The following is a 13,122-nucleotide window of genomic DNA, read 5'->3' as shown; positions in this document are numbered from 1 at the left end:
ACACATATAGAGGGGTACAGCTGATATGTGAGTATATTGCAGGGTTACCTGCTCCTTGCTGCTCCCTGTGATTACCCCTGTATCCCCCCCAGCACATTAGTGTCTGTGCCAGGCCGCAGCTCCCATACACATGCATGTAAGAGACACATATAGAGGGGTACAGCTGATATGTGAGTATATTGCAGGATTACCTGCTCCTTGCTGCTCCCTGTGATTACCCCCTGTATCCCCCCCAGCACATTAGTTTCTGTGCCAGGCTGCAGCTCCCATACACATGTATGTAAGAGACACATATAGAGGGGTACAGCTGATATGTGAGTATATTGCAGGGTTACCTGCTCCTTGCTGCTGCCTGTGATTACCCCCTGTATCCCCCCAGCACATTAGTGTCTGTGCCAGGCTGCAGCTCCCATACACATGTATGTAAGAGACACATATAGAGGGGTACAGCTGATATGTGAGTATATAGCAGGGTTACCTGCTCCTTGTTGCTCCCTGTGATTACCCCCTGTATCCCCCCCAGCACATTAGTGTCTGTGCCAGGCTGCAGCTCCCATACACATGTATGTAAGAGACACATATAGAGGGGTACAGCTGATATGTGAGTGTATTGCAGGGTTACCTGCTCCTTGCTGCTCCCTGTGATTACCCCCTGTATCCCCCCCAGCACATTAGTGTCTGTGCCAGGCTGCAGCTCCCATACACATGTATGTAAGAGACACATATAGAGGGGTACAGCTGATATGTGAGTATATTGCAGGGTTACCTGCTCCTTGCTGCTCCCTGTGATTACCCCCTGTATCCCCCCAGCACATTAGTGTCTGTGCCAGGCTGCAGCTCCCATACACATGTATGTAAGAGACACATATAGAGGGGTACAGCTGATATGTGAGTATATTGCAGGGTTACCTGCTCCTTGCTACTCCCTGTGATTACCCCCTGTATCCCCCCCAGCACATTAGTGTCTGTGCCAGGCTGCAGCTCCCATACACATGTATGTAAGAGACACATATAGAGGGGTACAGCTGATATGTGAGTATATTGCAGGATTACCTGCTCCTTGCTGCTGCCTGTGATTACCCCCTGTATCCCCCCCAGCACATTAGTGTCTGTGCCAGGCTGCAGCTCCCATACACATGTATGTAAGAGACACATATAGAGGGGTACAGCTGATATGTGAGTATATTGCAGGGTTACCTGCTCCTTGCTGCTCCCTGTGATTACCCCCTGTATCCCCCCCAGCACATTAGTGTCTGTGCCGGGCTGCAGCTCCCATACACATGTATGTAAGAGACACATATAGAGGGGTACAGCTGATATGTGAGTATATTGCAGGATTACCTGCTCCTTGCTGCTCCCTGTGATTACTCCCTGTATCCCCCCCAGCACATTAGTGTCTGTGCCAGGCTGCAGCCCCCATACACATGTATGTAAGAGACACATATAGAGGGGCACAGCTGATATGTGAGTATATTGCAGGGTTACCTGATCCTTGATGCTCCCTGTGATTACCCCCTGTATCCCCCCCAGCACATTAGTGTCTGTGCCAGGCTGCAGCTCCCATACACATGTATGTAAGAGACACATATAGAGGGGTACAGCTGATATGTGAGTATATTGCAGGATTACCTGCTCCTTGCTGCTCCCTGTGATTACCCCCTGTATCCCCCCAGCACATTAGTGTCTGTGCCAGGCTGCAGCTCCCATACACATGTATGTAAGAGACACATATAGAGGGGTACAGCTGATATGTGAGTATATTGCAGGGTTACCTGATCCTTGCTGCTCCCTGTGATTACCCCCTGTATCCCCCCAGCACATTAGTGTCTGTGCCAGGCTGCAGCTCCCATACACATGTATGTAAGAGACACATATAGAGGGGTACAGCTGATATGTGAGTATATTGCAGGATTACCTGCTCCTTGCTGCTCCCTGTGATTACCCCCTGTATCCCCCCCTAGCACATTAGTGTCTGTGCCAGGCTGCAGCTCCCATACACATGTATGTAAGAGACACATATAGAGGGGTACAGCTGATATGTGAGTATATTGCAGGATTACCTGCTCCTTGCTGCTCCCTGTGATTACCCCCTGTATCCCCCCAGCACATTAGTGTCTGTGCTAGGCTGCAGCTCCCATACACATGTATGTAAGAGACACATATAGAGGAGTACAGCTGATATGTGAGTATATTGCAGGGTTACCTGATCCTTGCTGCTCCCTGTGATTACCCCCTGTATCCCCCCCAGCACATTAGTGTCTGTGCCGGGCTGCAGCCCCCATACACATGTATGTAAGAGACACATATAGAGGGGTACAGCTGATATGTGAGTATATTGCAGGATTACCTGCTCCTTGCTGCTCCCTGTGATTACCCCCTGTATCCCCCCAGCACATTAGTGTCTGTGCCAGGCTGCAGCTCCCATACACATGTATGTAAGAGACACATATAGAGGGGTACAGCTGATATGTGAGTATATTGCAGGGTTACCTGCTCCTTGCTGCTCCCTGTGATTACCCCCTGTATCCACCCAGCACATTAGTTTCTGTGCCAGGCTGCAGCTCCCATACACATGTATGTAAGAGACACATATAGAGGGGTACAGCTGATATGTGAGTATATTGCAGGATTACCTGCTCCTTGCTGCTCCCTGTGATTACCCCCTGTATCCCCCCAGCACATTAGTGTCTGTGCCAGGCTGCAGCTCCCATACACATGTATGTAAGAGACACATATAGAGGGGTACAGCTGATATGTGAGTATATTGCAGGGTTACCTGCTCCTTGCTGCTCCCTGTGATTACCCCCTGTATCCCCCCCAGCACATTAGTGTCTGTGCCAGGCTGCAGCTCCCATACACATGTATGTAAGAGACACATATAGAGGGGTACAGCTGATATGTGAGTATATTGCAGGGTTACCTGCTCCTTGCTGCTCCCTGTGATTACCCCCTGTATCCCCCCCAGCACATTAGTGTCTGTGCCAGGCTGCAGCTCCCATACACATGTATGTAAGAGACACATATAGAGGGGTACAGCTGATATGTGAGTATATTGCAGGATTACCTGCTCCTTGCTGCTGCCTGGGATTACCCCCTGTATCCCCCCCCAGCACATTAGTGTCTGTGCCAGGCTGCAGCTCCCATACACATGTATGTAAGAGACACATATAGAGGGGTACAGCTGATATGTGAGTATATTGCAGGGTTACCTGCTCCTTGCTGCTCCCTGTGATTACCCCTGTATCCCCCCAGCACATTAGTGTCTGTGCCAGGCTGCAGCTCCCATACACATGTATGTAAGAGACACATATAGAGGGGTACAGCTGATATGTGAGTATATTGCAGGGTTACCTGCTCCTTGCTGCTCCCTGTGATTACTCCCTGTATCCCCCTAGCACATTAGTGTCTGTGCCAGGCTGCAGCTCCCATACACATGTATGTAAGAGACACATATAGAGGGGTACAGCTGATATGTGAGTATATTGCAGGGTTACCTGCTCCTTGCTGCTCCCTGTGATTACCCCCTGTATCCCCCCAGCACATTAGTGTCTGTGCCAGGCTGCAGCTCCCATACACATGTATGTAAGAGACACATATAGAGGGGTACAGCTGATATGTGAGTATATTGCAGGGTTACCTGCTCCTTGCTGCTCCCTGTGATTACCCCCTGTATCCCCCCAGCACATTAGTGTCTGTGCCAGGCTGCAGCTCCCATACACATGTATGTAAGAGACACATATAGAGGGGTACAGCTGATATGTGAGTATATTGCAGGGTTACCTGCTCCTTGCTGCTGCCTGTGATTACCCCCTGTATCCCCCCCAGCACATTAGTGTCTGTGCCAGGCTGCAGCTCCCATACACATGTATGTAAGAGACACATATAGAGGGGTACAGCTGATATGTGAGTATATTGCAGGGTTACCTGCTCCTTGCTGCTCCCTGTGATTACCCCCTGTATCCCCCCAGCACATTAGTGTCTGTGCCAGGCTGCAGCTCCCATACACATGTACGTAAGAGACACATATAGAGGGGTACAGCTGATATGTGAGTATATTGCAGGGTTACCTGCTCCTTGCTGCTCCCTGTGATTACCCCCTGTATCCCCCCAGCACATTAGTGTCTGTGCCAGGCTGCAGCTCCCATACACATGTATGTAAGAGACACATATAGAGGGGTACAGCTGATATGTGAGTATATTGCAGGATTACCTGCTCCTTGCTGCTCCCTGTGATTACCCCCTGTATCCCCCCCAGCACATTAGTGTCTGTGCCAGGCTGCAGCCCCCATACACATGTATGTAAGAGACACATATAGAGGGGTACAGCTGATATGTGAGTATATTGCAGGATTACCTGCTCCTTGCTGCTCCCTGTGATTACCCCCTGTATCCCCCCAGCACATTAGTGTCTGTGCCAGGCTGCAGCTCCCATACACATGTATGTAAGAGACACATATAGAGGGGTACAGCTGATATGTGAGTATATTGCAGGATTACCTGCTCCTTGCTGCTCCCTGTGATTACCCCCTGTATCCCCCCCAGCACATTAGTGTCTGTGCCAGGCTGCAGCTCCCATACACATGTATGTAAGAGACACATATAGAGGGGTACAGCTGATATGTGAGTATATTGCAGGGTTACCTGCTCCTTGCTGCTCCCTGTGATTACCCCCTGTATCCCCCCCAGCACATTAGTGTCTGTGCCAGGCTGCAGCTCCCATACACATGTATGTGAGACACATATAGAGGGGTACAGCTGATATGTGAGTATATTGCAGGATTACCTGCTCCTTGCTGCTCCCTGTGATTACCCCCTGTATCCCCCCCAGCACATTAGTGTCTGTGCCAGGCTGCAGCTCCCATACACATGTATGTAAGAGACACATATAGAGGGGTACAGCTGATATGTGAGTATATTGCAGGGTTACCTGCTCCTTGCTGCTCCCTGTGATTACCCCCTGTATCCCCCCAGCACATTAGTGTCTGTGCCAGGCTGCAGCTCCCATACACATGTATGTAAGAGACACATATAGAGGGGTACAGCTGATATGTGAGTATATTGCAGGGTTACCTGCTCCTTGCTGCTGCCTGTGATTACCCCCTGTATCCCCCCCAGCACATTAGTGTCTGTGCCAGGCTGCAGCTCCCATACACATGTATGTAAGAGACACATATAGAGGGGTACAGCTGATATGTGAGTATATTGCAGGGTTACCTGCTCCTTGCTGCTCCCTGTGATTACCCCCTGTATCCCCCCCAGCACATTAGTGTCTGTGCCAGGCTGCAGCTCCCATACACATGTATGTAAGAGACACATATAGAGGGGTACAGCTGATATGTGAGTATATTGCAGGGTTACCTGCTCCTTGCTGCTCCCTGTGATTACTCCCTGTATCCCCCCCAGCACATTAGTGTCTGTGCCAGGCTGCAGCTCCCATACACATGTATGTAAGAGACACATATAGAGGGGTACAGCTGATATGTGAGTATATTGCAGGATTACCTGCTCCTTGCTGCTGCCTGTGATTACCCCCTGTATCCCCCCAGCACATTAGTGTCTGTGCCAGGCTGCAGCTCCCATACACATGTATGTAAGAGACACATATAGAGGGGTACAGCTGATATGTGAGTATATTGCAGGGTTACCTGCTCCTTGCTGCTCCCTGTGATTACTCCCTGTATCCCCCCCAGCACATTAGTGTCTGTGCCAGGCTGCAGCTCCCATACACATGTATGTAAGAGACACATATAGAGGGGTACAGCTGATATGTGAGTATATTGCAGGGTTACCTGCTCCTTGCTGCTCCCTGTGATTACCCCTGTATCCCCCCCAGCACATTAGTGTCTGTGCCAGGCTGCAGCTCCCATACACATGTATGTAAGAGACACATATAGAGGGGTACAGCTGATATGTGAGTATATTGCAGGGTTACCTGCTCCTTGCTGCTCCCTGTGATTACTCCCTGTATCCCCCCAGCACATTAGTGTCTGTGCCAGGCTGCAGCTCCCATACACATGTATGTAAGAGACACATATAGAGGGGTACAGCTGATATGTGAGTATATTGCAGGATTACCTGCTCCTTGCTGCTCCCTGTGATTACCCCCTGTATCCCCCCCAGCACATTAGTGTCTGTGCCAGGCTGCAGCTCCCATACACATGTATGTAAGAGACACATAGAGGGGTACAGCTGATATGTGAGTATATTGCAGGGTTACCTGCTCCTTGCTGCTGCCTGTGATTACCCCCTGTATCCCCCCCAGCACATTAGTGTCTGTGCCAGGCTGCAGCTCCCATACACATGTATGTAAGAGACACATATAGAGGGGTACAGCTGATATGTGAGTATATTGCAGGATTACCTGCTCCTTGCTGCTGCCTGTGATTACCCCCTGTATCCCCCCAGCACATTAGTGTCTGTGCCAGGCTGCAGCTCCCATACACATGTATGTAAGAGACACATATAGAGGGGTACAGCTGATATGTGAGTATATTGCAGGGTTACCTGCTCCTTGCTGCTCCCTGTGATTACCCCCTGTATCCCCCCCAGCACATTAGTGTCTGTGTCAGGCTGCAGCTCCCATACACATGTATGTAAGAGACACATATAGAGGGGTACAGCTGATATGTGAGTATATTGCAGGATTACCTGCTCCTTGCTGCTCCCTGTGATTACCCCCTGTATCCCCCCCAGCACATTAGTGTCTGTGCCCGGCTGCAGCTCCCATACACATGTATGTAAGAGACACATATAGAGGGGTACAGCTGATATGTGAGTATATTGCAGGGTTACCTGCTCCTTGCTGCTCCCTGTGATTACCCCCTGTATCCCCCCCAGCACATTAGTGTCTGTGCCAGGCTGCAGCTCCCATACACATGTATGTAAGAGACACATATAGAGGGGTACAGCTGATATGTGAGTATATTGCAGGATTACCTGCTCCTTGCTGCTCCCTGTGATTACCTCCTGTATCCCCCCAGCACATTAGTGTCTGTGCCAGGCTGCAGCTCCCATACACATGTATGTAAGAGACACATATAGAGGGGTACAGCTGATATGTGAGTATATTGCAGGATTACCTGCTCCTTGCTGCTCCCTGTGATTACCCCCTGTATCCCCCCCAGCACATTAGTGTCTGTGCCAGGCTGCAGCTCCCATACACATGTATGTAAGAGACACATATAGAGGGGTACAGCTGATATGTGAGTATATTGCAGGGTTACCTGCTCCTTGCTGCTCCCTGTGATTACCCCCTGTATCCCCCCAGCACATTAGTGTCTGTGCCAGGCTGCAGCTCCCATACACATGTATGTAAGAGACACATATAGAGGGGTACAGCTGATATGTGAGTATATTGCAGGATTACCTGCTCCTTGCTGCTCCCTGTGATTACCCCCTGTATCCCCCCAGCACATTAGTGTCTGTGTCAGGCTGCAGCTCCCATACACATGTACGTAAGAGACACATATAGAGGGGTACAGCTGATACGTGAGTATATTGCAGGGTTACCTGCTCCTTGCTGCTCCCTGTGATTACCCCCTGTATCCCCCCCAGCACATTAGTGTCTGTGCCAGGCTGCAGCTCCCATACACATGTATGTAAGAGACACATAAAGAGGGGTACAGCTGATATGTGAGTATATTGCAGGGTTACCTGCTCCTTGCTGCTCCCTGTGATTACCCCTGTATCCCCCCCAGCACATTAGTGTCTGTGCCAGGCTGCAGCTCCCATACACATGTATGTAAGAGACACATATAGAGGGGTACAGCTGATATGTGAGTATATTGCAGGGTTACCTGCTCCTTGCTGCTCCCTGTGATTACCCCTGTATCCCCCCCAGCACATTAGTGTCTGTGCCAGGCTGCAGCTCCCATACACATGTATGTAAGAGACACATATAGAGGGGTACAGCTGATATGTGAGTATATTGCAGGGTTACCTGCTCCTTGCTGCTCCCTGTGATTACCCCTTGTATCCCCCCCAGCACATTAGTGTCTGTGCCAGGCTGCAGCTCCCATACACATGTATGTAAGAGACACATATAGAGGGGTACAGCTGATATGTGAGTATATTGCAGGGTTACCTGCTCCTTGCTGCTCCCTGTGATTACCCCCTGTATCCCCCCAGCACATTAGTGTCTGTGCCAGGCTGCAGCTCCCATACACATGTATGTAAGAGACACATATAGAGGGGTACAGCTGATATGTGAGTATATTGCAGGGTTACCTGCTCCTTGCTGCTGCCTGTGATTACCCCCTGTATCCCCCCAGCACATTAGTGTCTGTGCCAGGCTGCAGCCCCCATACACATGTATGTAAGAGACACATATAGGGGGGTACAGCTGATATGTGAGTATATTGCAGGATTACCTGCTCCTTGCTGCTCCCTGTGATTACCCCCTGTATCCCCCCACCACATTAGTGTCTGTGCCAGGCTGCAGCCCCCATACACATGTACGTAAGAGACACATATAGAGGGGTACAGCTGATATGTGAGTATATTGCAGGGTTACCTGCTCCTTGCTGCTCCCTGTGATTACCCCCTGTATCCCCCCCAGCACATTAGTGTCTGTGCCAGGCTGCAGCTCCCATACACATGTACGTAAGAGACACATATAGAGGGGTACAGCTGATATGTGAGTATATTGCAGGGTTACCTGCTCCTTGCTGCTCCCTGTGATTACCCCCTGTATCCCCCCCAGCACATTAGTGTCTGTGCCAGGCTGCAGCTCCCATACACATGTACGTAAGAGACACATATAGAGGGGTACAGCTGATATGTGAGTATATTGCAGGGTTACCTGCTCCTTGCTGCTCGCTGTGATTACCCCCTGTATCCCCCCAGCATATTAGTGTCTGTGCCAGGCTGCAGCTCCCATACACATGTACGTAAGAGACACATATAGAGGGGTACAGCTGATATGTGAGTATATTGCAGGATTACCTGCTCCTTGCTGCTCCCTGTGATTACCCCCTGTATCCCCCCAGCACATTAGTGTCTGTGCCAGGCTGCAGCTCCCATACACATGTATGTAAGAGACACATATAGAGGGGTACAGCTGATATGTGAGTATATTGCAGGGTTACCTGCTCCTTGCTGCTCCCTGTGATTACCCCCTGTATCCCCCCCAGCACATTAGTGTCTGTGCCAGGCTGCAGCTCCCATACACATGTATGTAAGAGACACATATAGAGGGGTACAGCTGATATGTGAGTATATTGCAGGGTTACCTGCTCCTTGCTGCTCCCTGTGATTACCCCCTGTATCCCCCCAGCACATTAGTGTCTGTGCCAGGCTGCAGCTCCCATACACATGTATGTAAGAGACACATATAGAGGGGTACAGCTGATATGTGAGTATATTGCAGGGTTACCTGCTCCTTGCTGCTGCCTGTGATTACCCCCTGTATCCCCCCCAGCACATTAGTGTCTGTGCCAGGCTGCAGCTCCCATACACATGTATGTAAGAGACACATATAGAGGGGTACAGCTGATATGTGAGTATATTGCAGGGTTACCTGCTCCTTGCTGCTCCCTGTGATTACTCCCTGTATCCCCCCCAGCACATTAGTGTCTGTGCCAGGCTGCAGCTCCCATACACATGTATGTAAGAGACACATAAAGAGGGGTACAGCTGATATGTGAGTATATTGCAGGGTTACCTGCTCCTTGCTGCTCCCTGTGATTACCCCCTGTATCCCCCCCAGCACATTAGTGTCTGTGCCAGGCTGCAGCTCCCATACACATGTATGTAAGAGACACATATAGAGGGGTACAGCTGATATGTGAGTATATTGCAGGGTTACCTGCTCCTTGCTGCTGCCTGTGATTACCCCCTGTATCCCCCCCAGCACATTAGTGTCTGTGCCAGGCTGCAGCTCCCATACACATGTATGTAAGAGGCACATATAGAGGGGTACAGCTGATATGTGAGTATATTGCAGGGTTACCTGCTCCTTGCTGCTCCCTGTGATTACCCCCTGTATCCCCCCCAGCACATTAGTGTCTGTGCCAGGCTGCAGCTCCCATACACATGTATGTAAGAGACACATATAGAGGGGTACAGCTGATATGTGAGTATATTGCAGGATTACCTGCTCCTTGCTGCTCCCTGTGATTACCCCTGTATCCCCCCCAGCACATTAGTGTCTGTGCCAGGCTGCAGCTCCCATACACATGTATGTAAGAGACACATATAGAGGGGTACAGCTGATATGTGAGTATATTGCAGGGTTACCTGCTCCTTGCTGCTCCCTGTGATTACTCCCTGTATCCCCCCAGCACATTAGTGTCTGTGCCAGGCTGCAGCTCCCATACACATGTATGTAAGAGACACATATAGAGGGGTACAGCTGATATGTGAGTATATTGCAGGATTACCTGCTCCTTGCTGCTCCCTGTGATTACCCCCTGTATCCCCCCCAGCACATTAGTGTCTGTGCCAGGCTGCAGCTCCCATACACATGTATGTAAGAGACACATATAGAGGGGTACAGCTGATATGTGAGTATATTGCAGGGTTACCTGCTCCTTGCTGCTCCCTGTGATTACCCCCTGTATCCCCCCCAGCACATTAGTGTCTGTGCCAGGCTGCAGCTCCCATACACATGTATGTAAGAGACACATAGAGGGGTACAGCTGATATGTGAGTATATTGCAGGGTTACCTGCTCCTTGCTGCTCCCTGTGATTACCCCCTGTATCCCCCCCAGCACATTAGTGTCTGTGCCAGGCTGCAGCTCCCATACACATGTATGTAAGAGACACATATAGAGGGGTACAGCTATGTGAGTATATTGCAGTGTTACCTGCTCCTTGCTGCTCCCTGTGATTACCCCCTGTATCCCCCCAGCACATTAGTGTCTGTGCCAGGCTGCAGGTCCCATACACATGTATGTAAGAGACACATATAGAGGGGTACAGCTGATATGTGAGTATATTGCAGGGTTACCTGCTCCTTGCTGCTCCCTGTGATTACCCCCTGTATCCCCCCAGCATATTAGTGTCTGTGCCAGGCTGCAGCTCCCATACACGTACGTAAGAGACACATATAGAGGGGTACAGCTGATATGTGAGTATATTGCAGGGTTACCTGCTCCTTGCTGCTCCCTGTGATTACCCCCTGTATCCCCCCCAGCACATTAGTGTCTGTGCCAGGCTGCAGCTCCCATACACATGTATGTAAGAGACACATATAGAGGGGTACAGCTGATATGTGAGTATATTGCAGGGTTACCTGCTCCTTGCTGCTCCCTGTGATTACCCCCTGTATCCCCCCCAGCACATTAGTGTCTGTGCCAGGCTGCAGCTCCCATACACATGTATGTAAGAGACACATATAGAGGGGTACAGCTGATATGTGAGTATATTGCAGGATTACCTGCTCCTTGCTGCTCCCTGTGATTACCCCCTGTATCCCCCCCAGCACATTAGTGTCTGTGCCAGGCTGCAGCTCCCATACACATGTACAGTATGTAAGAGACACATATAGAGGGGTACAGCTGATATGTGAGTATATTGCAGGATTACCTGCTCCTTGCTGCTCCCTGTGATTACTCCCTGTATCCCCCCCAGCACATTAGTGTCTGTGCCAGGCTGCAGCTCCCATACACATGTATGTAAGAGACACATATAGAGGGGTACAGCTGATATGTGAGTATATTGCAGGGTTACCTGCTCCTTGCTGCTCCCTGTGATTACCCCCTGTATCCCCCCCAGCACATTAGTGTCTGTGCCAGGCTGCAGCTCCCAGACACATGTATGTAAGAGACACATATAGAGGGGTACAGCTGATATGTGAGTATATTGCAGGGTTACCTGCTCCTTGCTGCTCCCTGTGATTACCCCCTGTATCCCCCCCCCCCCAGCACATTAGTGTCTGTGCCAGGCTGCAGCTCCCATACACATGTATGTAAGAGACACATATAGAGGGGTACAGCTGATATGTGAGTATATTGCAGGGTTACCTGCTCCTTGCTGCTCCCTGTGATTACCCCCTGTATCCCCCCCAGCACATTAGTGTCTTTGCCAGGCTGCAGCTCCCATACATATGTATGTAAGAGACACATATAGAGGGGTACAGCTGATATGTGAGAATATTGCAGGGTTACCTGCTCCTTGCTGCTCCCTGTGATTACCCCCTGTATCCCCCCCCCCCAGCACATTAGTGTCTGTGCCAGGCTGCAGCCCCCATACACATGTATGTAAGAGACACATATAGAGGGGTACAGCTGATATGTGAGTATATTGCAGGGTTACCTGCTCCTTGCTGCTCCCTGTGATTACCCCCTGTATCCCCCCCAGCACATTAGTGTCTGTGCCAGGCTGCAGCTCCCATACACATGTATGTAAGAGACACATATAGAGGGGTACAGCTGATATGTGAGTATATTGCAGGATTACCTGCTCCTTGCTGCTCCCTGTGATTACCCCCTGTATCCCCCCAGCACATTAGTGTCTGTGCCAGGCTGCAGCTCCCATACACATGTATGTAAGAGACACATATAGAGGGGTACAGCTGATATGTGAGTATATTGCAGGATTACCTGCTCCTTGCTGCTGCCTGTGATTACCCCCTGTATCCCCCAGCACATTAGTGTCTGTGCCAGGCAGCAGCTCCCATACACATGTATGTAAGAGACACATATAGAGGGGTACAGCTATGTGAGTATATTGCAGGATTACCTGCTCCTTGCTGCTCCCTGTGATTACCCCCTGTATCCCCCCAGCACATTAGTGTCTGTGCCAGGCTGCAGCTCCCATACACATGTATGTAAGAGACACATATAGAGGGGTACAGCTGATATGTGAGTATATTGCAGGGTTACCTGCTCCTTGCTGCTCCCTGTGATTACCCCCTGTATCCCCCCCAGCACATTAGTGTATGTGCCAGGCTGCAGCTCCCATACACATGTATGTAAGAGACACATATAGAGGGGTACAGCTGATATGTGAGTATATTGCAGGGTTACCTGCTCCTTGCTGCTCCCTGTGATTACCCCCTGTATCCCCCCAGCACATTAGTGTCTGTGCCAGGCTGCAGCTCCCATACACATGTATGTAAGAGACACATATAGAGGCGTACAGCTGATATGTGAGTATATTGCAGGATTACCTGCTCCTTG

The sequence above is a fragment of the Ascaphus truei genome, chromosome 4 (genome assembly GCF_040206685.1).
Source record: "Ascaphus truei isolate aAscTru1 chromosome 4, aAscTru1.hap1, whole genome shotgun sequence".
Lineage (NCBI taxonomy): Eukaryota > Metazoa > Chordata > Amphibia > Anura > Ascaphidae > Ascaphus > Ascaphus truei.
This window is presented reverse-complemented; position numbering follows the sequence as displayed.